This window comes from Camelus ferus, chromosome 26 (genome assembly GCF_009834535.1).
Source record: "Camelus ferus isolate YT-003-E chromosome 26, BCGSAC_Cfer_1.0, whole genome shotgun sequence".
NCBI lineage: Eukaryota > Metazoa > Chordata > Mammalia > Artiodactyla > Camelidae > Camelus > Camelus ferus.
The window spans coordinates 23,979,783-23,991,860 of NC_045721.1; the positions used below are offsets into that span (position 1 = coordinate 23,979,783).

Genomic DNA, 12,078 nt, shown 5'->3' on the forward strand with positions numbered 1-12,078 from the left:
AAGGAATCTTTCACAGGACACTGTCAGTTGTTATTTGCCTCAACCCTTTCTCCTTGGATCCTGCTCACAGAAGCACGGGGCACCGTGGAAAATCAGGCATCAAACACTGAACCACACACAGTGAGGGTGTCTTCTTCACACGCCTTCCTAACGTCCTTGTGAGAATGTGTAGTAAGAACTGTCAGGAGATGCTGTTCCGTTTTCACACGCGCTCCTGACGCCTGCCACACGCTAACGATCACAGCCGAAGCCGAGGGGGCCCGGGGACAGGCTGCTTTTACCCTAAGCTCATGCTCTTCTTGGTCCCGCAGTTAGGAACGGCGCAGGGCCATTCGATTTCAGGACAGCAAGTACATACCTGCCTCTGTTTTAAAAGTGATGCAGTTGCTGACTGCGTGAATATTTACGTTCAGCGTACGGAAGTGTTACAAGCACACAGCTGTCTACAGGAACAGGAATCAGCAGACTGTTCACGCCATACGCGGAGCAGCGTCGTGACCTCTGGGGAAGTCACTCTGCCTTCCCTGCATCTTCGTTTTCTTTCTGTAGATGAGGGCTCCTTCTGAGTCCCTCCCCAGCTCTGAGCTTCCTTCGCTTTGATGTGATAAAGGACCGCAGGTGGAATCAAGAGTGCGAAAGTCGTAGCACCTGACTTAACGCAGTTAGTGTGTGAGTCACAGCGCAGTGATGCGGGGAGGTCCCGGTGGACGTCTCGCACCGTCAGCAGGGTGGGGGGACCCTCTTCTGTGGTTGGCTGGCATTTGAGCAGCCCTGTTTGCTGGGACGAGGCTTGGTGGGAGGCAGAGCTGGTCCCCCCCCCCCCCCAGGGAGTGTAAAAGGCCAGGTTTGCACCCTCCCAGCTCACTTGGCTGCTAGGACCCAGGTGAGCACCCAGACTGAGCCAATCAGACCCACCCACCTCGGGGCTGGGATCTGACGCTGGAGACCCAAAGCCGCAGGGAAGGGGCGATGCTCTTGGAGGGGCCCAGTGCTGACAGTGCAGGTCCTGTCGTGCTGGCTGCAAACCTGTGGCTCCTGCTTGCCCGGTGGGGAAGCAACCTCCCAGGCCAGTCTGTGTGGGAAGTGGCTGTGGCTTCAGCTGCACAGCCTCCTTACTACTGTTATTTTTAGAACTACCCAGTATGTTTTCAAAAAATTCCACTCTTACATAAATTAGAAAGCAGCAGTTTCCCTCACTTACAGCTAAGAGCCCTGCTGGGACCGCTGTCACATCTGCTCTGGGCACATGTGAGAGTGGCTGGGTGCCCTCTGCTTATTTCCTAAAACTGTCTCATTATCTTATTTCCTCAGACAGGATACTGTGCAAACCACTTTGTGCATACATTAAGTACTAAATTAAGGGGCTAATTTCATGCATGTAATAGCAATGAAAGTCTGAACAAAACGTCCAAAATCTACCTGTTAATTACACGCCCGGTGCTTTTCATCAAGAAACTCAGGAGGAACATTTCACTTACTGGCAGGTGTGACTCGATGGTTCAGTGCTGCCAACGTGAGGACACAGGGTTAAAGTGAGACCCATGGGCAGGCTGACCGCAGTCACTTCTCAAGGGGATGGGCCTAAGATGTCTCATTCACTAAAGCCATCTTTCCTTGATGTTAGTCAGATGGAGAGCGGGACCGAGGAAGGGCTCTCACAGCACGCCCCAGACACTGTGCCCGGGCTCAGTCAGGGCCACTGAAGGAAATGAAGGGGGTTCTCCTGCCCTTGGAGGCAGCTCCCAGGGATCTGGGGCATCCGTGGTCCACTAGAGCCGTGAAATTCCATCTCGGTGTGAAACACCCCAGACCTGTGACCCAACTCCCATGCTGGCTCTGGGAGGGCTGGCTCACAGCTAGGATTTCTGAGCTACTTACGCAGAAAACCCATGGACTTGGCCCTGTGAAGTAGCTCCAGGAATAATCAAGTCTGTGGGCCAGAGAAGCAAGCAAACTCTCCTCCCAGCCCCTAACCCATCTCAAACGAGCTACAATCAGAATCTGAACCTTACAAGGCGTCATCTGTCTTTTCGGTTAATCCACTCTGCTTTCCCTGAGAAGCCACACATCTGCTTGGGCCCTGAAATGAGCCCAAGTTTGTCACCAAGAATCTTTCAGATGGGTCTGTTTACCCTGAACCCTCCTCTCTGTGGATGACGGAGCTTTTGAAACTGTCAGGCAACGCCCCTGGGTTACAGATGTCCAAAGCATATGTCTTGCACGCAGTTTCAATGGCTGGCTGAACTGCACTGAATTCTATTGTATTTTCTCTCAACCATGCTGGCATTTTGGTAGTAATGAAATAGTCTATTCTGGAAAACAAAGGTGAAAACCCCATTACATGGTGAGTTTTAGATGTTCATAACATGATCAAGAAGCACTTTCCTCTTTTAATCATTAAAACATTTAATATGTTTCCTAAAAAAAACCCCAAAAACCAAAACAAAAACCCCAGGCTTAGAAAAGTCGATAATAGCTCTTATGTTCTGAAAACAGGAATATTTTAAGCCCTGAACAAGCACATTATGGAAAGGGGTTTCCCAAAGTCTTAGGCGTCGAGCTTTATTGTTTTGTCACTTTTCTTTTGCCAACTAAAATGTTGTCTAGAGCTGATATTGGATACTGAACAGCTGCAGGTTCTGGCCGAGTGTTTTCTTAGAAATACCAGCTTGGGAAAGAATTCCCACTTCCCTCCCCCACGAGCCTTCCCAGTGGCTCAGACTCACATTCTTCTCAAAGATCGCGGCCCAGATGCTCACCAGGACAGCCCAGCATCTGGGAAGCAATGTCAGGGTCGGTATTTTTAGCTGCTGGTGAGAGGGGAGACCACTTCTGATGCACCCAAAGGGGGAGTGACGCTCTCCCAGACAGGGCAGGAAAACCCCCGTTTCCAATTCAGAAATGCAGGAGATACTTTGCTATCTCGTGGGAGGGTTTTCATGCAAAGGAGACCTTGGTCTCCATGACACCCAATCTTGGACTGGTTTGATGTTTTTTTAGAGCTACTTTGGTGGCAGCTGGAAGACAAGAGATCCTGGATCAACTGGGCTCTGGACCGCTTAGATCTTGTGAATGAAATTAATGAGAGTCATCTTCAGCTCTTTCTAGATTATAAGATTATTGAGAATTCCTTGATTTGCATTTTTTTTACAACCAACACGGTCTTTCATATTTGTCTAATTGGATAAAAGGAAACAACACTGAAAACCAACAGGATTATAATATTACTGTGTTTAGTCACCTATTAAACCTAATACAAAATGGAGATTTGGGGGGCATATTAAAAATCATTCTGTCCTTAAAAAGTGAAAATGGATTGTCACGGGAGGCGGTCAAGGGCAAGCCTTTTGGCTCACAGCAGCTGTCCAAAAGAAGTTCTAGAAATGTTCTGAACAGGGTCAGCTGGGCAGGCGTACAAGGTCTCAAAAATTACCCCAAAGGGCAACGCGTTCTTTCAGAGGTAAGTTCTAGCATGTTTGCAAGACACTCAGCTGCGCTCTGTAAGTTCAGAATTTGTGAACGCACTCATCTGGGGACAATTTACTCTGCATCAGGGGCTGTGCATTTGATAATTTAATCCAATTTCTAGTTGTTGACCTATATTTTTAGAGGCTTCATTCAAAGGCAACAGGCCCCAAAGCAAATGAGGTGATCAGATTTGGAGGACCTCAGTGTAAAGAAAAGCAGCCCTGGGGATGGGGAGGAGGGCAGGCTACAGCTCAGGGGTAGAGCGTGTGCTTAGCGTACATGAGGTCCTGGGTTCCATCCCCGGTCCTTCTGTTAAAAATAAACAAACCTGATTACCTCTCCCTACCCCTGCCATTAAAAAAAAAAAAAGATGGCATTTGGAGGAGGAAAGTAATGAAACTATTTCTCAAAAAAAATAAAAAGAGAAAAAAGGAAAAGAAGCCTGCAAACAGGCGGCGCGGCAGGAGCACTCCAGACGGCCTCGGGGAACCACTCGGAGAGCTGACTTAACCCAGAGACGCGCAGCCAACTGCCCAGCATCCGGGCCACCCTCACCACGGCAGGGGAGCAAGGGCGGAGGGGAGAACCCTGCAACCTGCCCAGAGCGGGCGCCAGGGCAGGACCCGCGGCTTGGAGGGGAGGGGCCGTCCAGGCAGCGGCAGCTGAGACAGAGGATTGGCGGGGTGGGGGTGCGGGAGCCTGTGCTGGTATCGCACAGATGTCATTTGCAAACAGACAGGAGCGGCACTCCAAGGACATGTGGCCTCGGGCGTCAATGAGCTGCTGGTTAGTGGAGCTAAGGAGCCAGTCAAGGAGCCTCCCAGCAGCGCCAGCACTCGGTGTGGACAGGTGAGGGGCCTCTGCGGGGTGGTGTCCTCCGTTCTTTCTGCAGACACGAGGGAGGCCTCCCGTAGGAAGTGGCACCGCAGGGCCACCCAGGAGGTGTCACAGCGCCGTCCCTGCGTGCTGGAACGTGGGTCTCCCTCACTGGACTGTGGCACATTCGTTACGAGCAGAATCAGGTCTCTAAACTCATCCTTCATGGAGACAGACAGCACAGACCTCTCTTCTTTTACTGCTGCAGTGGTGCGGTTACCTGGTGCGGGAGCACCCTGATCACCAGATGATGTGGAAATAGCTTCTGGCTCTGTGTGCTGAACGAAGGCTACGCGTATCTTTTCACCGTGACTGTGTGTGTGTTTGTGTACACACGCACGCACACACGCACGTGGAAGTAGGTGTTGTGTTCTTTTGCACTAAAACTAGGATGAGAGCCTTCCAGGTTGTGTGCGAACTGCTACTGATTTATGTCCTAAACTGCGTATCATGTCTATTAATGGCTTTAATAAAAGCACGGCCAGCGTTGCCTGCTGTCTGTTTTGAGTCCAGCAGAGGGAGCCAGTGAGTATTAACAGCAGATCTGATGTTTGTGTCTCTCTTCTAGGTACCATTTCTAGCAGTTTTTTGTTTTGTTTTAATTTTTATTGCAGTCAAGCAATACTTTTTGACCTATAAATTAAAAAGATCACTAAAATATGCATAGGATTTGGAGGGAAAGGTAATTTTTTTTTCCTGTAAATATTCTACTGTTATAGTTTTAAGGCTTTCAAAAACTATTGTTGAATTTTTTTTTTTTCTTGAGGGAAACAGATGCCAGGAACTAGGTATCTTAATATTGCTATAAATGTCCTGTCTTCACAGGCTTTGTATGACTTACTTCCTTTCATTTTTCTCTTTTGTATCAGTCTTTCTTTGAATTTAGACCCTTTCCTTAAAATGCAACATTTTGGGAAGTACAGTTTATTATTAATGGAGTGCCAAAGAAACTGCTTGAGACAGGGGTTAAGAAAAAAAGCAGAGTATATACATATGAGATTATTAGAAAAGACGTAAATCATAGGCAGACCCCATACTTAGATTCCTGAAGGAACAGGAATCGCATGGAGTATTTTTATACTCTCAAATGCGAACATCACTTCCTTTTATGCATAGCTATTTATTACACTTACAATTCTTCAAAAACTATATATAATTCTTCAGAAATGACTTTCAGTACACATAACCCCATAATCAAGCCTAATTTCCCACAGGAAGATTTTTTTCTATCAAGTCAGTTAGATGGACAGGAGTATCCAAAGGGGGTCATATGCTTTTATATTTTTTACTTCTTTGACAGAAGCAATTTTATTTATGTTAACCTATAACCAGGAGAGATAATATATCTTAATGGAAATAACACACATGACATTTTTATCTCTTCTTTTAAAAGGTTTCTCAGTAATTAAGATAAAATTTTTTTATAAATTTAGGTTAAACAAAGATTAATCTAGATGGCATTGAGCCACTTTGAAGAGAAAATCCACCCTGAGAGGAATTTACAGAGTCCTTTAGTAGAATGGTTATGACAAAGAGACTAGACTCATTTCTCACAAGCAGCAGAATTTGAAATCTCTACCACCTTCCTGAAATGAATTTAGTAACATTTAATGTAAAATTATAACTCATCAGCCCACTTCAGAATCTCTAATGACTAACACAACTGTGTTAGTCAAAGGAAAGATTTTATTGACTTTTCACTGGTCATGGGCAAAACACTAATCACTGACATCAACCCACTGAAAGAGAATGTTTAGCATTTTTTTTCTAAGTACGGGCAGAAAACAGGACACAGAATTACTGGCAAAAATATTATCAGGCTAATGCACTCATCTATTGTTTTAGAATTTCATCCACTGCCTCTTTAAAGTTATGACTTGTATCTTGACCTTTTAGGCATTTTTTCTGATGGAAAGATAAAATATTCCATTAATATTAGAGGATGAAAATATTTAAAAATCAAACATTTGCAATAACTTCATGTAACAGGAGAATTCTGTAAACTAAAATAGTCCTAAAAATTCAAGGAATTCACGATGAAATCTTAAAAAAAAATAGTTACTTGGATATTTCCCAAGCTTCTAGTAAATAAAAAGCCTTTTCTTTTCAAAGTCCTTAAGGTTACATACCACATACAGTGCGGCTTCACAGCAGCACAAACTACACAAGATTCAGGGATCTTTTAAGTTTCCTTAAAAAAAAAAAAAAGAAATCTGTCCTTGCTAAACGTCTTTCAGACATAGAGTTACAGTAAACACTCAGATAAGTTAGAGCGAATGTGTACTTGGTAGCTTTTTAACTGAACTCACGTGCATAAGAATGACAACCAATAACCTAAATAAGAATGAAAAATAAAGAATGTCTCGATAGGGACTCTGACTCCCACCAGCGCTGGCCCCCTAGTGACCGGTGGGCCCCGGCCAGCGGGAGGCAGGCAGCTGCGAGGAGGCCGGCCCGGCCCCAGGTGAGGCCGCCAGGCCTCTGCCCCGCGGTGCCCGGCCCTTGCTCCAGCTGCTCCGAGAACGAAAACACAGGGGAACGCAGAGGAAAGGGCTGTTTCCCAGGAAAGGAAATTGCCTGAAAACACATTTGGCAAAGGCCTTTTCTCCTCCTCTGGCAGTCAGATACTTATTTCAACAAAATACACATCTCCTCACCATCTACAAAGGTGAATTCTACGGAGCCAGTGCCCCACTCCTAGTGGAGGGCGTGTAATTCTTCTCTGAATAGAACGGGCCGGCTATTCTACGGCGAACGCTATACACACACGTAACTGCAGCTAGGACGGGAAACTGTGCCAAGCGAGGCAGCGTGCTTCACTTCAGAGGCTGTGTACGTTCTCCAAGGTACACCGCGCTCTCCCAGCCATCTACATCGGATGAAATTAAAGAGGCAAAGAAAGATGGAAAAAATTATTAATGCCAGAAAACTGGAAAGGTAGCAGCAACGGATATATAAAGCGGAACTGATACAGCTAGACTCGAGGCGGGATCTCTGGACATTCCACGCTTGGCTAGTGAGTACGAGTAGGTTTTAAGTCTGCACCGATGTGCGCACTTCTGAGCAGACGTCCCCACTTACAGATGCCATTGGTCTAGGATACTGCAGCAGGGCACGTGGTGGCCCCATATGTGACTGGCTGCTCCAGCTCCAGGGGACCGGAGGCCACAAAAAGTCTTCAGCAGTGAGACGGGGTATGTTACTGGGGATGCGTGTCTGTGTGGCACAGTGGTGACAGCCAGTGTGAAATGGAGATGCTACACTGTCTCCAGGCGGTTGAGTTTTGCCGTGTTAAAATCGGGGTAAAAAACCCACTGCTTTACATTCTCCTTAAATCCATTACCATTAATGTAAAAGAGACACAGAAACGCATGGGGCAGGCAGAATCCGAGTCCTCTCGCCTCACCGAGCCTTGGTTTCCTCACCTGCCTCAGGGGCAAGATCGACCTCCTGCAGCTACACGTCTGCGTGTTTATATTCACACATTTCCTCCTCCTCCTCTGTCTTTAAGGTAACTTTAAGGGGCGTTCCCTTTGATACCGTTTTCAAATCCCAAGGCTGGGAATTATCTTTCGCAAACTCCACGTCTCAGGTTCACCACCGGTTTGACGTGCGCAGCAGCGCTGGGGAGCGGCCACACCAGAGCTTCTGCAGGATGGCTCCGGACCCCACTTGCGGTTCTTTGGGTTCAACAAACATCGAGATGGAGTGAAAATAGAGCCCTTCTGTGAATGACCACCCAGGAAGCCTACTTTCGGAAGCTGAAATTCTTTTTTTTTTTTTTTTCCTTTTCCCTTTCTCTCTTCCTCCCTCCCCTCCTTCTTTTCCTTCCTTCTTTCTTTTCTGGCCCCTTCTGGCTTCTTTAGCTCTCATTCACTGTTGCATATAATTTGGAAAAATAAAAAAGCAGTAAGAATAACTTCTTCTCTGGGAACAATTTTATGGCCAGTGAACTTCCTAACAGGTTCCCCTGTGCACTGAACACCAAGTTGTAAACATGTTGACTGATTTAATTTAGCCAATTTAAAAAGGCTGGAGACAGGGAGGGAGATGGACAAGACGTCTCCAAAACCCCTGCTGGCTCCAGCCTGCCAGGTGCCCCGAGTCCTGAGTGCCCCCGACTGCCTGAAGTGGCCCCAAACCGACCCCAGCTTCACTTATTTCAGCAGTGAGAGTTCCTCCTACACCAACACAGCACTTTCCAAAAGTTAAGGCCACGCTGGCCCCACGAGCTGGCCCCCAGCACCGTCTCCGAGGCCTGCAGCCAGTGATGAAGGTCACTGCGCTGCGTGACGGTGACCTGGGGGGTGCGAGACTGACCCCAGAGGATCTGCCCAGATGTGATGGAGAAAGACGCCGGCACAAAATGTCAATAAACGAAGGGGACCAATGTGCCTCCAAGTCTGTCCGCGTGGTTTCCATCTATTTTCCAATTAGCTACGGGTTTTCAAATGGACATTTTCCATGTACGCTCATTGTTCAGAAGGCAGTACCCCTATCCCCAGGCCAGCTGGCCCACTTCCATCCCTTCCTTGGTCCAACAATATAACTATGCCATTAGAAACTGAGGGTAAGACCGGCTCCCTGGACAAGAGTAGTGGTCACACAGGCCTCCTCGAAATCCTGTTGGACCATCTACGGCTTGGGGGCTCCCCTGCTTGGCACTGATGGAAAGCTGGCATCATTTTTTGGTTTCTGGCTTCCGGAGACATCATTCACACAGAGTCAAATGAGACAGGGCCTCACAGGTTGCTCCGGGTGACCTGGGGCCACGCAGAGTCCATCGTCCAGACAGAAGCAGACGCACATCCGCAGGGACCTGCGCTTCTCCTGGGGCAAGGGAGCCCCGCCCAGGGCAGACCCTCAGGCCTTCCCCACAGGTGGGGCTTTTGTTCAACAGGACAAACTGAAGCAGAGGGGCCCCGGTTTCTAACGCCAACCTCCTCCTTTCGGGGAGTAGGTCCACGTGCTCTTTGGTGCCATCAGAAGAGGATTTACAGGGGAGAACTGGACACAGCTCGGCCGTGAGTGAGTGGGACCCCCGACAGCCCAGCTGATGATATACAGGACGGAGAGAAAACAAACACGGTTAAGAAAATAAATCGCACCGTGCACAGCTGTTCAGCAGAAGTAGAAAAAAAAAACTGGCTGGGCAGGAAAGCAGCTTTTGGGGAGGCTGTAATAATATTCCTTGTTTTATAGCTTCATCTGCCGTTAGCTGTCCTGTCAGCACATCACTGACCAAAACCCAGGACCCCCTTTGAAAAGGAACAGTCTAAGAACCACAGTCAAGGCTGCGCCGAGCCTCGGGCTCTCAGGCCGGCCGCAGCACAGCTCGCTAAACAAACCACCGCCGCAGGCGTGTCTGTGCCTGGAGGGCTTCCCCCACCCGATCTGCCCCTCGGGGTCTCCCGCTGGTCCCCCGATGTGGACCGGCGGACTCGCCCATCTCTGCACCTCCTCAGTGACCCATCACTTCGGCCCAGCATGCAGCTCTGACAGCAGAGGACGTCTGCCCTGCGGGGGCACTGCCCGCTGCGGGCCCTGCACAGGTGGGATGGTTCAGTCGCCACCTGGGCATGTCTTCCTCATCTTGTCATTTAGAGCCAGTTTCAAAGTGGCACTTTCTTTTTGCTCAGATGTTCCCACCCCTTTCCTAAGTCCCTTCTCCCCCCCCCCCCCCCCCGGCCCGTCTCACGCTTCTCAGCTCCTGGAGAAGCCGTGTGGTGCTCGGAGGCATGCGAGAGTTCGCTGTGTACGCTGGCTGCGCCGTTGAGAGTGGCCTCGCCGACTACATCACACCCGCCGTGACTTCTGCATGGTCCATCTGGAACAGCCAGTGAGCTAAGAACCGCTTTCACATTTTAAAAAGGTTGAAAGCATCCGGAGAATATTTCATGACATGAAAATTACAATCAATTCAAATTCCAGTGTCCAGGAAGAAAGCTTTGTTGGAACACAGCCACCCCCCATCGTTTGGGGATCGCCTACGGCTGCGTTTATGCTACGACGGCAGAGTTGAGCAGTTGTGACGGCCCGTATGGCCCACAAACCTGAACTATTTACTGTCTTACCCTTTGCAGAGAATGTTTGCTGACCCCAGGTCTAACTAGAGCCCCCCCCAACTCTGCAGTAATAGTTCCCAAAGAGCTGCTCACTGCACGTTCCGACCTTGCGGACGGATCAGGAGCATCCACGCCGCCCGCCTGCGGGGCTGGCGCCTGTGAGCAGCGCTGCCCTCCTCCTCTGTGCTCTCACCAGCTCCTACCACACCCCAGTAGTTTGCAGGTCTCCCTCCCTCACTCCGTTTGCTTCTTTATGTCTGACACACCGTCCTGCTCCCCGGCACCCAGCAGACAAGGTACTTGAGCTCCATGCTCCTCCTGTGACTTCTTCTCAAACTACCACATTTGTCTGGAAGGCAGATGGATGATTTTTAAAACCACACATGCAATATTAATCCCGTATACTGTGTGTTTTCAACGGGAAGACACTTGGGAGAAAAACATGCGCACCCCAGGTTTCTATTTCAGAATCAACCAGAGAACAGCACAGTGATCATATCTGATGGTGAAAGATGATTTCCATTTAACGAAAAAGTGCCGGAAAAGAAAGGAAAGCAATCTTCCTAAATAACGTGCACTGCTCCGTATCGTTCTAACCCTAAAGGCATTATAGGGAAAGAACCATCTTATTTCACAAGTGGGAAACTGAGGCTTGGAGAAGTTTTAGATCTGCTCGGGATCTCAGTGGATCAGCGTTCTAACACAGGTCCTGTCTTCAAACCTATATGCCTCCCTCCACAGTTAGTGGTCCGAATGGGTATATTTTCCTTAACTTGTTCCTTTAGTGGAAACCACACATCAGAATCGCGGTGGAGTCTTCCCAAACACCAGTTTTGGCTTTCCTGAGCCATCGACCCCACTGACAGTCCGGGCAAGTCTACAAACCCCTTCTCAGAAAATGACATGTGCTGTTTTATTCAGAGATTAACTAACAGGATCTTGGGATGGATCAAATAACAATGAAGTGCTGAGTCCAAGTAACAGCCTGAGACACGGTCACAAAGAACACAGATATTGACCACCGTTGCCTGTGACCAATTCATAGCTAAAAGAAAGGCTAGATTTCTGTTAGACTTTGGTGAAAAATAAAGTCGCTTTTTCCTATCAAAGTTCAGGGACCCCACAAATTCTGTCTGTGGACCTTGGGTTAAAAACCTGGGCTTTGGAGGTAACCTGGGAGTCAGCCCATGCACAGGAGGGGCATTTTTAAACGTCTAGTAAGATCTCTTGAAACAGAATTCACTATACACATCTCACATCCACCCAAGAATTAAAATCATAAAATCCCCTGAAATCTGACCTTGCATGATCAGACCGACACTGGCTTTACGGCAGATGACATCTATCAGGTCAGTGCTGGACAGGCCACCGCTGTCTGGGGAAAGCTCTCTGCACCAAGGAAGGCACAGACCACGGCGGACGCTCCAAGTCCCCGGGCCCACACTGACTGGTGACTCAGCATACTGTCAGTCTCTGAAGTGTTAAGTTTCAGCTACTGAAGGAAGGAACCTGGCGGACTTACGGAGCGACGAAATAGAACACCCTTGGGAGTTAATGCAACCCTTGAATCTTACAGATGAGGACTTTAGAGTTTAATTTAAAAGCCTGAGTCCAACAATGAATAGGACTGATTTAACTGATCCTGGATAATAGGTTGCAAAATGATGAG

At 48.3% G+C, this 12,078-nt stretch overlaps 1 protein-coding gene across 1 annotated transcript in view; it reads right to left on the bottom strand.

The window, feature by feature from the left end:
- MCPH1 (microcephalin 1) overlaps positions 1 to 12,078 on the bottom strand; it is a 204,691-nt gene that overhangs the window by 46,670 nt on the left and 145,943 nt on the right.